At 42.2% G+C, this 20,250-nt stretch overlaps 1 long non-coding RNA gene across 3 annotated transcripts in view; it reads left to right on the plus strand.

Moving 5' to 3' along the window:
• Positions 1 to 7,862: 7,862 nt before the first annotated feature.
• LOC149135462 (uncharacterized) overlaps positions 7,863 to 20,250 on the plus strand; it is a 42,386-nt gene continuing 29,998 nt past the window's right edge. The window contains exon 1 of one of the 3 annotated variants that reach the window (XR_016241875.1): positions 7,863 to 8,082. This is a non-coding gene — a long non-coding RNA (uncharacterized LOC149135462). Of the gene's footprint in view, positions 8,083 to 15,328; positions 15,379 to 20,250 lie in introns of those variants that run through there. The other 2 variants (XR_016241872.1, XR_016241873.1) reach the window with 2 other exon arrangements.

Below are 20,250 nucleotides of genomic sequence, written 5' to 3' on the forward strand. Positions count from 1 at the left end.
CCTTTCTCTCACGAGCATCAGATCTTGGGTTCAATTTCCAGACGAAGCGGTGCTCTGTTCTTGAGCAAAACATTTCATTTCGCGTTGCTCCAGCCCACTCAACGGTAAATGGTAAATGGGTCACTCTATGACTGTATGGCCTTCCGGTCAGGGTGGGATGTAGGTTTGCTCGCCTAGCCAGCGGGGTGGCATTATTCAAGAGCTAAAACAATGCGAAGTGCACTGTGACCGGCGATGTATAACAACATTCGATTATCTGGTCGATACCGTGATACACCGTGATAAAGTGATATTGCAATATAAAATGATCAAACAAAATTGAATAACAAAAGTCAAATTAATTACGACTAAAGGTAACAATTAAAACAATTTTTTTTAATTGGTACGTTGTGATATTAATTGCTTTGGCCTGTTTAATTGTGTGTGTCCATGACGGTCACAGGATTTCACACAGAAATACATCGGTAAATTTGAGGTCGTCAACACTTCTCTTTAACAGTTCCAGATCGATGACTGAAAGTAAGATATGTCTAGGAAATGATTGCTTGTGGACCAACGCGTGATTAGTGATCAGGGTGTAGACCTCATGATCACTGGGTGGTGCATTGTGGTTTTGCGACGGACTGGTTTCTTGGTCCGGGGATGTGTTGTGATCTCTGTCATTTATGCGCCATGGAAACAGGGTAACCAGTGTTATGAGTCGGAAAATTCAACTAGGTAATCTTTTGTTCTTTTGTTACCTATTTGTTTCAAAGGCAGGGAGATGGCAGAATCGTTAGCTCGCCGGACAAAATACTTTTGGTATTTCGCCCGTCGCTATGATCTGAGTTCAAATTCTGCCGAGGTCCACTTTGCCGTTCATCCTTTCAGGGTCGATAAATTAAGTACCAGTTGCGTACTGGGAATCGATGTAATCGACTGGCCCTCTCCCTCAAAATTTCAGTCCTTGGGCCTTTAGTAGAAAGGATTATTTTTTTCAGTCTTAGTCTGTGGCCATACTGGGGCACCACCTTCGAGAACGTTAGTAGAATGCATCGAATCCAGTACAATTTTGAAAGCCTGGTACTTATTCTATTAAATCGTTTTGTCGAACCGCTACGTTACGGGATGTAAAGCGACGGTGGGGACAGACAGAGACGCAAATACACACACACAAACACAGACGCAAATACACACACACAAACACAAACGCAAATACACACACACACACACACACACACACATACACGCACAAACTCGCAATTATATACGATGGGATTCTTTCAGTTTCCGTCTTCCAAATCCTCTCACTAGCCTTTGGTCGGCTCAGGGCTCTAATTGGAGACATATAACGAATGAACCACGCGGAACCCGGAACCATGTGGATGGGAATCAAATTTCTTACCACACAGCCATGACAGTAATGTCTAGGAGCTGATGATGATGATGATGATGATGACGTTGATGATAATGATGATGACGTTGATGATGATGATGATGATGAGATGATGATTATGATGATGATGATGATGATGATGATGATGATGATGATGATGATGATGATGTTCTCGGACAAATTCTTCATCTTTAGTTGTTTAAAGATGCTTAACGAAACACCCATTTTTCTAAAGGTGAATTATTAAAACCCAAAAGAATTCCTCTCAACACATAGCTATGATGCTTCCCCACTATTTCTGCTCATGATCAGAGATGCACATATCGTCATCTACCAAGGGACATGCTCAGCTGGTGAAGGTCAAACAACTGACAAACAAATCTGTGGTTATTACTATTATTATTATTAGTAGTAGTAGTAGTAGTATTGAGTTAGAGAGCAGTGCATGCCATCAAAGTGACGCTGGAGTAAAACATACGAAGCCCAGTATACCCATCATGACTACCCATCTGATAAGGGTACACCAGGCACATGCATCACAACCATACGCGCACAATATGGTGATCTCATATCATGATAAACAGCGCACGACCTTGCAGGTGGGTCCCAGTCAGAATTTTCTTCAGATCGAATAGCCCATCCCGCTGAAAAGGTCCCTGAATAAGGTTTGTTTAAGGATGTTGAGCATGACACCCATGTTTCCAAAGGTGAATTATTCAAACCCCAAAGAATTTCTCTCAACACATGGCTATGATGCTCCCCTACTACTCCTGCTTGTGATCAGAGATGCACATATCGTCAGCCACTAAGGGGCATGCTCAACTGGTTAAAGCCAAACAACCGACAAGCAAATCTATGCTTATTATTATTATTATTATTATTATTATTATTATTATTGTTCAGTAGTCTTATTTTTATAACGTGCTTTCACTTCACTACCGAGCGCAGCTCTGTGCGCCTTAGGTATGTGCTGTGGTTTGCTTGTGGTGCTCTTATGTTTACTGTATTGAAAGTGTTTTGCGTAGAATGTGTGCAGTACCCAGTAGTGTAATTTTCTGTATGTTATATATATTTGTAAGTCCTGGTGTTTTTGTTATGTATTTGTCTGAATATTTTTTTATTATACCTAAGGCACCTACTATGATAGGAATTGTTTCTGTTTTTAGATTCCACATTCGAGTTATCTCTATTTCCAGGTCTTTGTATTTTGAAAGTTTTTCCATTTCTTTTAGAGAAACGTTGTCATCTGCTGGTATTGATACATCAATTAGAAAGCATTTTTTTCTTCATGATCTTTGACAACTATATCTGGTCTATTTTCCTTAATTTCTCTATCTGTGTGTATTGGAATATCCCAGAGTATGGTTGCTTTCTCGTTTTCTGTGACCTTTTCTGGCGTGTGTTTATACCATCTTTTTTCTGTTGTTATTCTATAGTGTTGGCATAGCTTCCAGTGTATATAGGTCCCAGCTCTGTCGTGTCTGTGAATATATTCCTTCTTAGCCAGGACTGGGCAGCCAGAGATAATATGATTTATTGTTTCTTGTCCATCTCCACATATTCTACAGTTACTTGTTATATTTCTTTTCATTATGTGTTTTTGGTAATTTCTGGTGGGGAGGCTTTGGTCTTGTGCAGCAATTAAAAATCCTTCAGTCTCTGCTTTGAGTCCTGAGCTTCTCAGCCATTGGTGGGATTTTTCTCTGTGTATTTCTTTCGCATTTAGTTTAGCCCAGTATTTACCATGTAGGGGCTTTTGCTGCCATCGTTTTATCATGGTTCGTTGCTGTTCTAGTTTTAGTTTGGATTTCATTTGTTTTATAGCTTCTTCTTCTTCTTCTTCTTCTTCTTCTTCTTCTTCTTCTTCTTCTTCTTCTTCTTCTTCTTCTTCTTCTTCTTCTTCTTCTTCTTCTTCTTCTTCTTCTTCTTCTTCTTCTTCTTCTTCTTCTTCTTCGTATTTGTTAGGTAGATTGATTTCTTGTTTGTATTTGTCAACTTCCTTAAATACTGAAAACAGCTTTTTGTTTTGCTCCTGTTTTGTGGCTATTTGTATTAGTTTCCCTTGCTTTTGGAGTAGGTATTTTTGCAGTCCTATGGTGGTTATTTTATAATAGTTTTCTAGCTGTATAAGACCCCTGCCACCTTCTGTGGGTTGTATATATAGCCTTTCTATGTCAGATTTTGGGTGGTGCATCCTATATCCTGTCATTATTTTTCTTGTTTTCCTGTCTATTATACATAGTTCGTTTAGTGTCCAGTTAAGGATGTTGTAGCTGTAGCTTATAACTGGGACAGCTAAAGTGTTGATACCTATTATCTTGTTATTATTATTATTATTATTATTATTATTATTATTATTATTATTATTATTATTATTATTATTATTATTATTATTATTATTATTATTATCTAAATATTCTAAAGAAGGCTTCTATGCAATGCTATGAAACCAAAATATGGTGATGCCGATAGATAAAGACAAATACTAAATCACTTTATATAGGTTGTTTAACGCATCAATTATATTTCGCGAAAATTTCATTTTATCAAATACAGGATGCCAAAAAAGAAAAAAAGAAAGAAAGAAAGAAAATACAATTATCGGTAACATCTTAGATATTTTGTCTAATATCTCACCTGCGTTGCTAAAAGGTTTTCTTAAAAGTTATTTATTGACTGAAACATTGCAATGCCTCAAGTAAGTTATAGTACTCTATTATTATTATTATTATTATTATTATTATTATTATTATTATTATTATTATTATTATAAGGCAGCGAGCTGGCAGAATCGTTAGCAGGCCGGGCGAAATACTTAGCGGTATTTCGTCTATCTTTACGTTCTGAGTTAAAATTTCACCGAGGTCGACTTTGCCTTTCATCCTTTCGGGGTTGATAAATTAAGTACCAGTTGATCACTGGGGTCGAACTTGCTGTCTTTGTGCCTAAAGTTGAGGGCATTGTGAATATTATTGTTATATAGCAGAAAAACTGTTTGAAGGATCATGGTTTAGCGATTAGAGAGTTCGGATCGTGGTCATAAGGACATGCTTACAGTACCTTGACCAGGTGTGTCTCTCAGCAAAATACTTCATACCAATACGCATCGGAAATGAACAACACATTATTACTGGTACATTCCCCCCTCTTTCTTGCCGTCACATCGGCAAATGCGCGCGGCTTAGTGGTTAGCCCATACGGCTCACGATCGCAAAATCGTGAGTTCGATTGCTTGTAGTGCGTTGTGTCCTTGAGAAAGACAATTTATTTCCTGGTGATCTAGTGCGCTCGGCTGATAAAAACGAGTTGTACCTGTGTGTCAAACGGTTAAGCCTTGTCACATTCTGTGTCATGCTCGACCTCACAGAGAACTTGGTTAAGGGCTTGTATATTCGTGGAGTGCTTGGCCACTTACACGTGTATTTCACGCACAGGCTGTCCCGTTGATCGGATCAGCTGGAACAGTTATCTTCATAATTGACAGAGTGGTAGCTGTCACATCCTGGATACTCCACGGGGGTCAAGGTCGAGGAAGGCAAGCCAGTGCTTTTATGACACTTGCGATTAAACAGGTTCCAAAAACAGTTAAGGAAAATATGGTACAGATTAGCAAACCATACACGCTCGCGAGTGACGGCTAACCGTACAAGTTTCCTACGCTGTCTCGTTAATTTAATGTAAGTATGGAGATCACAGCATGTCTTTTAACTTCATTATAATTCAGGAACAATGTGTTGTCGTGTGAGCTAATCAGAGAATTCTTTATTATGTTTATACCAATATAACCATAAATTGTAATTCATGTCACCACAGCGGTAAGATTTTGCTTGGATTTAAACGGTGGAAAAAGAATAAAGAAAATAACCAGATGCTTCTCTTTCTGAATACACTCATAAAATACAGTAATTTATTCATGCATATATTAATATATTAATAAATAAGCAGGAACGTGGCAGTAACTTCACTGTTATATTCTATCGCCAAATTTAAAAGAGCAGAATTTATGTTCAGAAAATAAAACGTTTCTTTAGTTTGGCAATTTTTTTTTATTGCTTCAAACATCGATTTAACCCTCGATGGCTCTTACCATTTACATATAAATAGGCATTTTCCTTTTTGTAGTTAATTTTACATGTTAGCATGTAATGCAAATTCCTGGTGGTGGTGATGGTGGTGGTGGTAGTAGTGGTTGTAGTAATCGATGCTGTGCCCATTGCTGCTTTAGCTTTAAGTCAATTCAGATCTAACAGACGTATCATAAAACTATTCCACCCGTGACCGTCATTTTTAACTTTCTTCCTTTTTCCCCTTTATCCTTTACTTGTTTTCGACATTGCACAGTGGCCATGCTGGAGTATCGCCTTGAAGGATTTATCCGAATCAAAAGACCCCGAAGCTTTAATTTTATTTTGAGCCGGGTACTTGTTCAGTTGGAGACTTTTGACGAATCGCTAAGTTACGGGGACATAAGCAAGATATCAGCTGTCAAGCCGTGGGGGCCAAACACACACACACACACACACACACACACACACACACACACACCACAGAGGGTGCTGGACAGTTGCTGGCTTTAAGGGTAGGGCGAAAGACCTGCCTGGAGGCTCAACCTTCTGAGTTCTTTTACGGGCCTCTGAAAAACTGCAGCAACAATTTTCGTGTTTGAATCTGAGAAGGGCGCGTGTTGAATAAAATCATAATTAACTGATCCTCCTGTATTTTATTTTGCCCAAAGCCAGGAAACCTTTAAGAACCCCATCGTGTGTATATATATATATATATATATATATATATATATATATATATATTAATATACATATTCACAAACATATGTATGTATGTACATATGTATGCATGTTTATACATGTATATATACGAATATGCATACTTGCCTCTCTTGCGCAGACACCTTTCACTCACAGACACGTACAAAACACACACACACACACACACACACACACACACACACACACACACACACACACACACACACACACACACACACACAATTACAGAAACACATACAGCTCAAATATACCCGACATATTCATTGTAGAGACACAGTTCAAAATAGTAGCAACAACAAAAACAAAAACACTACCACCACCAACAACAACAATAACAACAACAACAGCGGCACTAAAGCTAATATTCAGACACACTTCCTGGAGAATTATAATAAGAATGGTACAATAACCAGAAAGTTAGTTCCATTCAATTGTTCATAAAGAATTGTTATAACAACATAAAGATGATTCTCTCCAAGAAGCAGACTTCGCCAATTTTTCGTTTTATACCAGCAGCTATAAGCTATTCCATTCCATTTCATAAAGTGTAGAAATTTTAAGCGGTTTTAGTATACATTTGTTGGTTTATTTTATTTGTATTTATTTTTATTTCTTTAACTTTTGAAATATAAATGTGATTCTATTTATAAAGACATTATTAAATGCATTATTAAATTCCAGAAAATAATAATAACAATCTCACTATACGTTTGTATATATATGTATGTGTATATATATATATATATATATATATATATATATATATATATATATATATATATATATATATATATACGTACATAAATACACACACACACATATATATATATATACATGCATATATGTATATATGTGTATGTGTCTATATATATGTAGATGGGTAGAGGTATGGCATATGTTCATATGTGTGTGTGTCTGTATGTCTGTGTGTGTGCCGGTGTTTCTATATATGTATACATATCCATACTTGCATGTTTTGTATTTGTATTGTGTAAGTACATGTATGTATATGTATATATGTACACATGTACCTATGTATATGTATATGTTTGTATGCATGTATGTATCTCTCTCTCTCTATATATATGTATACATATAAGTCTATGTACATATATGTATATATATATGTATATATATGTGTGTATGTATATATATGTGTGTATGTATATATATGTAATATGAAAATATATATATATACGCATATATACCTAGTTATACATTCCCATAGAAATATACATGCATGCACATATATGTCATACACGTATATATGTACATATATGTGTACTCATATATATATATGTGTATGTGTGTGTGAAAGTATGTGTCTGTGAGTGTGTGTGAGCGTGTATGTGCGTACGTGCGTATGTGTGTGTGTGTGTGTGGTGTGTGTGTGTGGTGTGTGTGTGTGCGTGCAGGTATGTGTACGTACATTGAAGAGCGGACGTATAAAAATAAAAAAAAGAAAACTCAACGCAAAAGTTGAAAAATAAATTTTAAACATTAAAACAAAATAAGAATATAAATGATGAAAATACTAACACCATCACCAATAACACGAGCAACAACAAGAACAATATCGACGACAACAACAAAAAAATTAACAACAAAAATAACAACGATGAATATTGAAAATTTAGAGCGAAACTAAAAATAAAGCGAGTAAACGTCTTAAAACAGTAAAAATAGAAAAGAAATGAAGAGAAAAAAAAAGAAAGCAAAAAAGAAAAGTGAAATTGCCGTCAATAAATGTGAATAAGTGATGTTGTGTTTGCTTTCTCCCAATCAATAGGAGAGAGAGAGTGAGAGAGAGAGAGAGAGAAAAGAAAGATGGAGACTAAGAGAGGGTGGATGAGAGAAAGAGAGAGCGAGTAAGATGCTTCAGGCAGTTTCTAGCAACCAACATCTTCGTTGTAGATAAAGGTATTCATGGATTTTCATAATTACAAAATTTCATTTTCGTTATAGATTCTTTTTGTTTTCCTTTTCATTATTCTTCTTCTTCTTCTTCTTCTTCTTCTTCTTCTTCTTCTTCTTCTTCTTCTTCTTCTTCTTCTTCTTCTTCTTCTTCTTCTTCTTCTTCTTAATATCATTATTATTATTATTATTATTATTATTATTATTATTGTTATTATTATTATTATTATTATTATTATGTGCATTTACGTACAGGCAAAAGCACACACACAGACACAGGCACACACACACACACACACACACACAGACACACACACACAAACATACACACACACACACACGCACACACACACACACACACAAAAACGTACACACATGCACGCACACGCATCTATGCGTTCACGCAGACAGAGGCACTTATGTTTACAGACGAATATATATCTGTACAAACAGCTACATATGTAGTCGTAGTACCTACATACATATATACATATACACATATGTATGTATATATGTATATATATATATATATATATATATATATATATATATATATATATATATATATATATATATATATATATATATATATACATGTCTGTGTGCATATATATGTATATATGTTTATATATATATGTGCCTATGTAAGTATGTGTGTATATGTGTGTGTATATATATATATATATATGTATATATACACATACATACATGCACACACACGCATATATCTAAATATATATATATACATATGTATATATATATATATATATATATATATATATATATATATATATATATATATATATATATATATATATATATATATATATATAAATGTATATATATATATGCACACACACACACACATATATATATATATATATATGTGTGTGTGTATGTATATATACACGTGGTGATAAGCAATACTTAGAGGGCTAATATTGCTGCCTTGCTGACGAATTCACCTGGAATGCAGCATAACTAGTCCTGAAAGAGTCACTTATTTTCATTAAATAGATTAATATTCCATCTACTTAATGTATTGAGTACTTCACTTTACATGTGCTTCCTACCGTTTTTAAAAGAACCTCTAAATACATAAAGCATAATATTAATATACAATTATCTTCCATACCATCTCTCACCCCTCCCTTCACCTTCTATCTATCTATCTACCTATCTATCTATCTATCTATCTATCTATCTCTTCTCACGGACGTGCTGTCACATCGGCTGCGAAGGTAAACGTTTATTTGACCTTTTACTGTCCACATTTTGTTGGAATTTTTAAATAATTTTGTTGCGAAGCACCTAGGCTTCATTTGTGTGTATTTTCAAGGGCAGGAATTGACCCCCAGGGGCAGTTTCGGCCCTAGCAAAATACAAAAATTTCCTTCTTGACATTTGAAAAATGTCGAGAAACATAATTTTGGAACGCTTGTCTTGTTCTTTTGACAAGCATTTCCCGAGGCTTCAGATGCCAGAAGAGAAAAAAGAACAGAATAGCGCGTGCTCATGCAGTGACACGAACGCAGTTGCTATAAACGTCACAAAGACTGTGAGTACAGCTACTAACAGCCCTCTCACCACCACCACCACCACCACCACCACCAACACCAACAACAAAAACAAAACTGTAACCAAGGTTACAAAACCATGCGTGAAAACCGTCACAAATGTCTCTGACGTAAGCACCACTGCTGCTGACGCCATCATCACCACCACCAACGACAACAACAACAACAACAACAACAACAGCAACAACGACAACAACAACAACAACAGCAACAACAAGGAAGTAAAGTTATCGGCCGTCAGCAATGACACCATCACCTGTTCAACAAACTCTGCTGCCACTACCACCACCTTTGAACCAGGCAGTACATACACCAACATAAACAAAAATATCCAGAAGAACATGTCCGCCAGCACAACAAAAACAAATTTCGCAAATGCTTTAAAGGAAAAAAGAACAACAGTGACATTCACACAAAAACAAATAAAAGACACAAAATCCCTTCTTACGAAAGAAGGAGATGATGTCAGAATTAACATCCCAAAAGATATTATAGAAATGAAAAACAAAAAGTGCATCATTTATAAACTGGTAAACACAAAAACCAGACGTGTAGAAAATGTTAGCACAGATAAAATTGAAGTTTGTCTTAGAAAAATTTGGCCTTATCAGAATCATGTCACCTGGGGAAGGAAATTCGGAACGGTGCAAGTAAGGTTTCTGGATGAAAATTTAGCTAAACAATTTTCGACACTCTCTCTCCGCACAGATGACTTGGTAATGATACCGAGTTATCTAGGACAGAGAGTGACCAAAGTTATGATAAAAAATGTGCCATCGGAGGTGGACACCCAATGGCTGATATCGGCCGTGTGCCTGGAAATGGAGGAGGCAAATATTTTGGAGATTACGGTCGGAGAGGAAAAGAACTGGGGAGGGAAAAATCTGGAAATCCTTCTCCACATCACGGAGGAGGCTTCACAGAAAATTCCTCCAAACATTAGATTGGCAGAGGACCACAAGCTGTATGTGGTGGTAGAGGGCAGGCGACCTCGCTGTTACCTATGCAACAGCGAAGCACATCTGAAAAAGGACTGCCCTCTGGCCGCTAAACAAAAACAACAACAACAACAACAACAACAACAGAAGCAACTACCAAATACCCCCAACAGAAAAACCTTACTACCAACACCACCAGCAACGCAAAAAACAACAACAGAAATATCAGCAATAACCACAACAGAAAAGACAACAGAAACTGCAAAAACAGAAGAAAAAAAAGAAAATTCCAAGACTGCCTCTCCCTCCCCCATATCACATACACCACACATAAATAACAAGGAGCCAACATCAATAAAAACAGCAACACAAACATTCACAGAAACACACACAGACGCACAAAATTTGCCGTTACCTCTTTCTGACTCCTCAGATCTCCCATCATCCGATGAAGAGAGTGGGGAGGAGTGGAAAATAGCTACGAAAGGAAAGAGGAAGCGCAGTAAGAAGAAAACAAAACAAAATGCAAACACAAACAAAGCAGGGAGATTCACATCTCCCGAAAATACTACTAACACCAATAGTAATATAAAAAAAACAATGCTAACAGCAATAGACAGTACAAACACAGAGTTGATGAATTACATCAACTCTAAAACAAACATCACAAATAACTATATCAAAACCAACAACCACCCACGTACAACACCGCCAAAACACATTAAAATTATTCATGTAACACCAGCATTACACAACACAATAAAATCCCTCTACCCCAACTCGGTAGGGGGATTCCAGAAATATTTGTGCAAGAAATTGTACAATAGCCTCCTTGGTGAAAAATCCAAGGAGGAAACAAAACTTTCTAACGGCAAGTAACACTCTGTTCTTTTGTTTTGTGCTTTAAAGCACACGTATAAATAGAATCATGGTGAAGATTGGTTGTGTGAATGTGCGTGGCTTAGGGTCCCCTTGGAAACAAGGGTACCTCTTAAATGACATCAAGTCACACAATTTGGATATCATAGCCATTAGTGAGACCAGACTCCATGAACCGCGGGCCCTAAAGTCCATGTTTGGCGGACAGTTTAACATTTATTTTTCTCCCTGTCTGACGAGGATGGGCGGTAGTGGCACGGCGGTTCTTTTTCGCAAGAGTCTGGATCTCCAAGTAAAGACGATATTTACGGACCCGGAGGGTAGACTGGTTGTCCTAGATGTGGACGGCAGCGATGGAGGCGCTTTTCGGTTGCTGGCAGTTTATGTGCCTCCTTTAACAGGTCGGTCAGACTTCTTTCGACGTCTAGAAGTATTCCTGGGAACGTCTCGTCCCTTACTTTTAGTGGGGGATTGGAATGCTACCTTGGACACGCATCTAGACTACGTGGGGAGTGACAAAAGTAGAAGGGGATGCAAAGGCCTCATAGACCTGCTCAAACGCTTCCAGTTGTCTGACAGGTACCGACTCGACCACCCAAATGTGCCAACGTGGACTTGGAGCAACCGCATTGGGTCGTCGAGATCGTATCTAGATAGGATAGTGTGTAGGACAAGAGATAGAGATAGTTTAGGATGTCCACAGTTCCACATAGTCAGCTACACGGATCACAAACTTGTGACGTGTACGCTAGACTTAGATAAGGCACATAGGCAGGGTCCCGGTTACTGGAAACTAAACGCGTCTTTCCCGTCGAGACAGGTTTTCAGAGACCGGATTAGCACGTTAGTAAAGAGGGCTTTGACGGGAGCCATCGTCAACAACAAATGGTGGTTTGCCCTCAAGAGAGCAGTGAGGGCGGAAGCAATAAGGTATAGCAGGGCACTAGCTGTAGAGAGGAACAGAGAAGAGGGGGAGCTAGTGATAAAGTTAGAAGAGGCATTGCGAAGTGGCATCGCATCCGACGTTTTAGCGGCGAGGTTGGCCCTCGACCAACACTTCAATGCTAAACACGAAGGGTGTGCTGTCAGGGCAAGGATGCGTGCTCTGAGGAATGAAGGTGTTGGAGCCGCACGAGAGGCCCGGGTGGCGGAGGCGCAGCGGGGTAACAGAGCCACCATCCGGTCTCTGGTAGACGAACAGGGGCGCGAATTGCTCGAGCCGAGCAAGATGTGCGAGGCGTTTCAGCGGCATTTTGCCCGACTGTTCGGGAGGAGTGGCGAGCGAGAAGGCAGGGTGGACTTTAGTGCCTACCTGCACAGCTTGCCACGACTCTCGGCAAGAGAGGCGGAGTGCTGCGAAGGGGTCATCACGGCGGAGGAGGTGAGGGACGCGATGGCGGGTTGCTCGACGGACAAATCTCCGGGTTTGGATGGTCTGCCCTACGAGCTTTACAACTGTATGCCAGACTTGTTTGGAGAAGTCTTGGCGGTCGTGTACTGCAACTGGCAGCAGAACGGGAGCATTCCCGGTTTTGTGAGCCGAGGAGCGGTAACGCTGCTGAAGAAAGATCCAAACAAGGGGGACGCCATAGATAACTTTAGGCCCATCACTCTGCTCAATGCAGACATGAAAATTTTGGCCAAGGTGTTAGCCAAGCGGTTGGCGTTTGTCATCGAGAAACTGGTCGGCACGGAGCAGACGTGCGCCGTGCCGGGCCGGAGCATCCATGACAACCTCCATCTGATGCGCTACATCATAGAGAGGGTAGTTAAGGAACCTGGCATGGGTGGGGCCCTGATCAATTTGGATCAATCCAAAGCTTTCGATAGGGTAGACCATCGATACTTGGAGGCCGTCCTCGAAGCGGCCGGCTTCGGTCCCGTTTTCCGCGGCTGGATGGCTGCCTTGTACACAGGCATCCGTTCGGTTGTTCGCGTCAATGGACGTCTATCGGGACCCTTCGACATTGCACGTTCGGTTCGTCAGGGATGCCCCCTGTCGCCGCTCCTGTACGTATTGACTCTCGAGCCACTACTGCGGAAGCTGGCGACGCTGAGGGGCATCCCGCGAGAACTGGGGTGCGGGACGAGCGTGTCGGCATACGCGGACGACGTCACCGTCATAGCGTCTAGCCACGAGCACATCGAGCTTGTCGGCGAGACGCTGAAAGACTACGAAGCGGTGACGGGAGCGAAAATCAACCGGGATAAGTCGGTGGGTTTGCTGCTCGGCACCTGGAGAAGCAAGCCCATACCGTCCGGCAGCGCCTCAGTAGTGGGACGCTGGACGGACGGTCCGGTCAAGTTGCTCGGAGTCTGGTTCGGTCCGGACCTGCAAACGGAGAAGAACTGGGACGAGATAACGAGTAGGGTGGCCACTCTCTGCCGGCAATGGTCCGAGAGGAAGCTGTCCCTAAAAGGTCGGGCGGAGGTGGCGAACGCGTACATCGCGTCCGTCATCGAATACCGCCTGACCGTCGTGCCTTGTCCCGATCGCGCCATCACCGAAATGGAGCGCATCCTCTTCCGCTTTTTGTGGAAAGGAAGCGTTCCGATGGTGAGGCGATCCGTTTGTTGCCAACACCCGCTGAAAGGAGGGCTGGGCATGCCGTGGTTGATGATGCGCAGACATGCGTTGAGACTGCGACATCTCCGGCTCTACGTAGACGACGGTGAGCAGGTGTGGTCGCCGTTTGTGCGACGCGCTTTCCCGCAGCTCGTCTCCATGACCGAGCTGCAGTCGTGGATCAAAAAGAGGCCGAGGAATGGCGAATGGCACCGTGAGTGTCGCGTTGCTCTGCAACAACTTTGCCGTCCCGGGTCGACCTTGAGCGGCTGCATCACAACGAAGTCATTCTATAGGGGATTAGTGGAGGGCAGGTACGACGACGATCTCGGGGCGAACCTGGGCGTCGACGAGGAATACCTGACCCGCCTGTTCAGGACGACTTTCGGGCCGGGACCTATGGACAACTTCCAGAGATCCCTGGCCTGGCAGTGTTACCGAGAGGCGCTACCCGTTCGGGATAAGCTCTATAGACACGGCTCGCGAAATGTGGGGCCGACCTGCCCGAGATGCGGTCAGAGCGATGAAACCGTTCTGCACGCACTCGTGCGGTGTCCAACCATTTCGGGGCTGTGGGCTTATGTCGAACGACTGCTGTCGCGTGTGGGACGAGTCGGTTTATCAACCGAGTCTATCGTCAATATCGTCACGCCTCCTTCCTTTAAACGGGAAGGAAGAGCTGTATTTATCGTACTTGTGGCTATGGCCAAAGAATGCATCTGGTGGACGCGTCTGAAAGGATTAGAGACAAATACTTTCCTCTCTGGTCAATCTCTCATCAACTTTTTCAAGTATCACTTGAAAAGGAAGGTGAGAGTAGAGAGGCAAGTGTTGTCTAGCAAATGTTTCGAAAAAAGATGGATACATGTAGCAAGAATGGCACGTATAAATGACGAAGCCACCTTGACCATGATTCTATAAAACGTTTTAAAATTTTGTAAACAGAGAAATTTTATTTAACAAACTGTGACGCTAAAGACCGAGGTTACCGTGGTCTTTTCGTAGGTTTTTCTTTCCACGGATAACCTCCCCATTTATTGGGAATTTTTTGTATTTTTCGTATTTTTTGTAAATACCCCAAACGTTTTGCGATGTTTTTTTTTTTTTTTTTTTTTTTTTCATCGTTGTCCCCACTTTTGTTTTTTTTTCTGCTTTGTTTTCGACCCCCTCGAAAAGAAAAACTCTACATTTGTATTTTGTCCCCTCTGTGTTGAGCCCTGTGTGGCTAATAAAGAAACCTATCTATCTATCTATCTATCTATCTATCTATCTATCTATCTATCTATCTATCTATCTATCTATCTATCTATCTCTATGGACGGACGGTAGACGTGTCGGCTCCGTAAGTTTTGCCTTTTTCATGTTTTAAAAAGTTTGTTTGTAAAGTTTATTTTATATACAAAGTTGTATAACAACTTGTAGACTCTCTGGTGCAAGTTTTTTGCGACGGAAATCTGCCCTCTGTGGCACATTTCCAGGATATAAAAATCAATTTCGGCTTTCTAGCCATTTTTTTTTTGAGACGATGGCGTCTTGTAGCCATGAAAATCTTTGTGACACGAACGCTGCATTTTGCAGTGTTTCGTTCGAAAAAGAATTTCCTAGTCTTCCTTCCTCACAGTTAAACGAGAGAATGGAGAAAAAGAAAAAAGAATTTACACACACAAATTCAAGTGTTAACACCGCCACCACCACCACCAACAACAACAAAAACAAAACTGTAACCAAGGTTACAAAACAGAACATAGACAATGCCTCCAAAGAATCTGACGTCAGCACCAATTCTGGTGACGTCACCATTACCACCACCACCAACAACAACGACAACAACAACAACAGCAGCAGCAGCAGCAATAGTTCAACTCAACCTTTGCTCTCTTCACCAGCAGGAAGCGAAAGAGAGGAAGGAAAAAGCCACAACACCACTGACACAAATACCACATCTGGCACCAATACCAGTGCCAGCACCAGCAACAACAATAACAACAATAACAAAAACAAAAACTTTGCTGAAGCTTTGAAGCAAAGTGAAACTGTTGTGTCTTACACAACAAAAGAAATAATAGAAACGAGAAAATTAATCACCAAAGAAAGCGGTGAAGTACACTTAAACATACCACAACACATATTAGAGGAAACAAGTAGAAAAACAATAATATATAAAATAATAAACACTAAAAATAGAAGGCCGGAACAGGCCAGTATAGACAACATTCAAAAATGTTTGCAATCAATATGGGATAAAAAAACATATATTACTTGGTATAGATTTGCACAGGTACAGGTGATTTTTCGAAATGAAGAGTTGGCGAAGACGTATTCAACGCTAACTCTTCACACACCTGAAATAACAATGTTACCCAGTTACCTTGGCCAAAAGGTAACAAAGGTAACAATAAAGCACGCACCTCCAACAATCGACACACTATGGTTGATATCGGCCATATGTGTTGATATGGACAACATCAACATACTAAAAATAAACGTTGGAGAGAGCAATTGGACCGGAAAAAGCATACAAATCTTGTTCCACACAAACGAACAAGAAATCAAAAAAATCCCACCATACATCCGTTTGGCAACAAACCAAAAGTTGCATATAGTAGTAGAGGGCAGGCGGCCTCGCTGTTACTTATGCGACAGCGAGGCACACCTTAAAAAGGAGTGTCCGACTGCCCGAAAAACACAACAACAACAACAAGAACTAACTAAACACACAAAAAAAGCCTTGCTGCCCACACCGCCATCCACACAAAAAACAATAAAAGCAACATCAACAACATCAACGAAAGAAAATACAACAAAAACTACAAAATTAACAAACAAAGAAGACGAAAAAAGAAAAGACAATACAAAAACTGATACCCCTTCCCCCACATCACTTACACCACAACCAAAAATTCAACAACCAACAACAACAAAAACAACAATACAACCACTTACACAAGCAAACACAGAAGCATACAACATGCCTCTACCTCCTTCCGATTCCTCAGAGTTTTCATCTGAAGACGAGTCAAGTACTGAGGAATGGAAAATTGCCCAAAAAGGAAGGAGGAAGAGGAGCAAAAAAAGAAAAACGAACAACAACAAAGCAGGGAGATTCACATCTCCCGAAAACACTCCCAACGCCTACACGATAAACACCAATGATAACACACCAAAAACAATGCTAACAGCAATAGACACTACAAACACAGAGTTGATGAATTACATCAACTCTAAAACAAACATCACAAATAACGACATCAAAACAAACAACCACCCACGCACAACACCGCCAAAACATATTAAAATTTATCATGTAACACCAGCATTACACAACACAATAAAATCCCTCTACCCCAACTCGGTAGGGGGATTCCAGAAATATTTGTGCAAGAAATTGTACAATAGCCTCCTTGGTGAAAAATCCAAGGAGGAAACAAAACTTTCGAACGGTAAGTAACTTTCCGTTCTTTTGCTTTGTGCTTTAAAGCACACGTATAAATAGAATCATGGTGAAGATTGGTTGTGTGAATGTGCGTGGCTTAGGGTCCCCTTGGAAACAAGGGTACCTCTTAAATGACATCAAGTCACACAATTTGGATATCATAGCCATTAGTGAGACCAGACTCCATGAACCGCGGGCCCTAAAGTCCATGTTTGGCGGACAGTTTAACATTTATTTTTCTCCCTGTCTGCCGAGGATGGGCGGTAGTGGCACGGCGGTTCTTTTTCGCAAGAGTCTGGATCTCCAAGTAAAGACGATATTTACGGACCCGGAGGGTAGACTGGTTGTCCTAGATGTGGACGACAGCGATGGAGGCGCTTTTCGGTTGCTGGCAGTTTATGTGCCTCCTTTAACAGGTCGGTCAGACTTCTTTCGACGTCTAGAAGTATTCCTGGGAACGTCTCGTCCCTTACTTTTAGTGGGGGATTGGAATGCTACCTTGGACACGCATCTAGACTACGTGGGGAGTGACAAAACTAGAAGGGGATGCAAAGGCCTCATAGACCTGCTCAGACGCTTCCAGTTGTCTGACAGGTACCGACTCGACCACCCAAATGTGCCAACGTGGACTTGGAGCAACCGCATTGGGTCGTCAAGATCGTATCTAGATAGGATAGTGTGTAGGACAAGAGATAGAGATAGTTTAGGATGTCCACAGTTCCACATAGTCAGCTACACGGATCACAAACTTGTGACGTGTACGCTAGACTTAGATAAGACACATAGGCAGGGTCCCAGTTACTGGAAACTAAACGCGCCTTTCCCGTCGAGACAGGTTTTCAGAGACCGGATTAGCACGTTAGTAAAGAGGGCTTTGACGGGAGCCATCGTCAACAACAAATGGTGGTTTGCCCTCAAGAGAGCAGTAAGGGCGGAAGCAATAAGGTATAGCAGGGCACTAGCTGTAGAGAGGAACAGAGTAGAGGGGGAGCTAGTGATAAAGTTAGAAGAGGCATTGCGAAGTGGCATCGCATCCGACGTTTTAGCGGCGAGGTTGGCCCTCGACCAACACTTCAATGCTAAACACGAAGGGTGTGCTGTCAGGGCAAGGATGCGTGCTCTGAGGAATGAAGGTGTTGGAGCCGCACGAGAGGCCCGGGTGGCGGAGGCGCAGCGGGGTAACAGAGACACCATCCGGTCTCTGGTAGATGAACAGGGGCGCGAATTGCTCGAGCCGAGCAAGATGTGCGAGGCGTTTCAGCGGCATTTTGCCCGACTGTTCGGGAGGAGTGGCGAGCGAGAAGGCAGGGTGGACTTTAGTGCCTACCTGCACAGCTTGCCACGACTCTCGGCAAGAGAGGCGGAGTGCTGCGAAGGGGTCATCACGGCGGAGGAGGTGAGGGACGCGATGGCGGGTTGCTCGACGGACAAATCTCCGGGTTTGGATGGTCTGCCCTACGAGCTTTACAACTGTATGCCAGACTTGTTTGGAGAAGTCTTGGCGGCCGTGTACTGCAACTGGCAGCAGAACGGGAGCATTCCCGGTTTTGTGTGCCGAGGAGCGGTAACGCTGCTGAAGAAAGATCCAAACAAGGGGGACGCCATAGATAACTTTAGGCCCATCACTCTGCTCAATGCAGACAAGAACATTTTGGCCAAGGTGTTAGCCAAGCGGTTGGCGCTTGTCATCGAGAAACTGGTCGGCACGGAGCAGACATGCGCCGTGCCGGGCCGGAGCATCCATGACAACCGCCATCTGATGCGCTACATCATAGAGAGGGTAGTTAAGGAACCTGGCATGGGTGGGGCCCTGATCAATTTGGATCAATCCAAAGCTTTCGATAGGTTAGACCATCGATACTTGGAGGCGGTCCTCGAAGCGGCCGGCTTCGGTCCCGTTTTCCGCGGCTGGATGGCTGCCTTGTACACAGGCATCCGTTCGGTTGTTCGCGTCAATGGACGTCTATCGGGGCCCTTCGACATTGCACGTTCGGTTCGTCAGGGATGCCCCCTGTCGCCGCTGCTGTACGTATTGACTCTCGAGCCACTACTGCGGAAGCTGGCGACGCTGAGGGGCATCCCGCGAGAACTGGAGTGCGGGACGAGCGTGTCGGCATACGCGGACGACGTCACCGTCATAGCGTCTAGCCACGAGCACATCGAGCTTGTCGGCGAGACGCTGAAAGACTACGAAGCGGTGACGGGAGCGAAAATCAACCGGGATAAGTCGGTGGGTTTGCTGCTCGGCACCTGGAGAAGCAAGCCCATACCGTCCAGCAGCGCCTCAGTAGTGGGACGCTGGACGGACGGTCCGGTCAAGTTGCTCGGAGTCTGGTTCGGTCCGGACCTGCAAACGGAGAAGAACTGGGACGAGATAACGAGTAGGGTGGCCACTCTCTGCCGGCAATGGTCCGAGAGGAAGCTGTCCCTAAAAGGTCGGGCGGAGGTGGCGAACGCGTACATCGCGTCCGTCATCGAATACCGCCTGACCGTCGTGCCTTGTCCCGATCGCGCCATCACCGAAATGGAGCGCATCCTCTTCCGCTTTTTGTGGAAAGGAAGCATTCCGATGGTGAGGCGATCCGTTTGTTGCCAACACCCGCTGAAAGGAGGGCTGGGCATGCCGTGGTTGATGATGCGCAGACATGCGCTGAGACTGCGACATCTCCGGCTCTACGTAGACGACGGTGAACAGGTGTGGTCGCCGTTTGTGCGACGCGCTTTCCCGCAGCTCGTTTCCATGACCGAGCTGCAGTCGTGGATCAAAAAGAGGCCGAGGAA

This window comes from Octopus bimaculoides, chromosome 5 (genome assembly GCF_046866305.1).
Source record: "Octopus bimaculoides isolate indiv1 chromosome 5, ASM4686630v1, whole genome shotgun sequence".
NCBI lineage: Eukaryota > Metazoa > Mollusca > Cephalopoda > Octopoda > Octopodidae > Octopus > Octopus bimaculoides.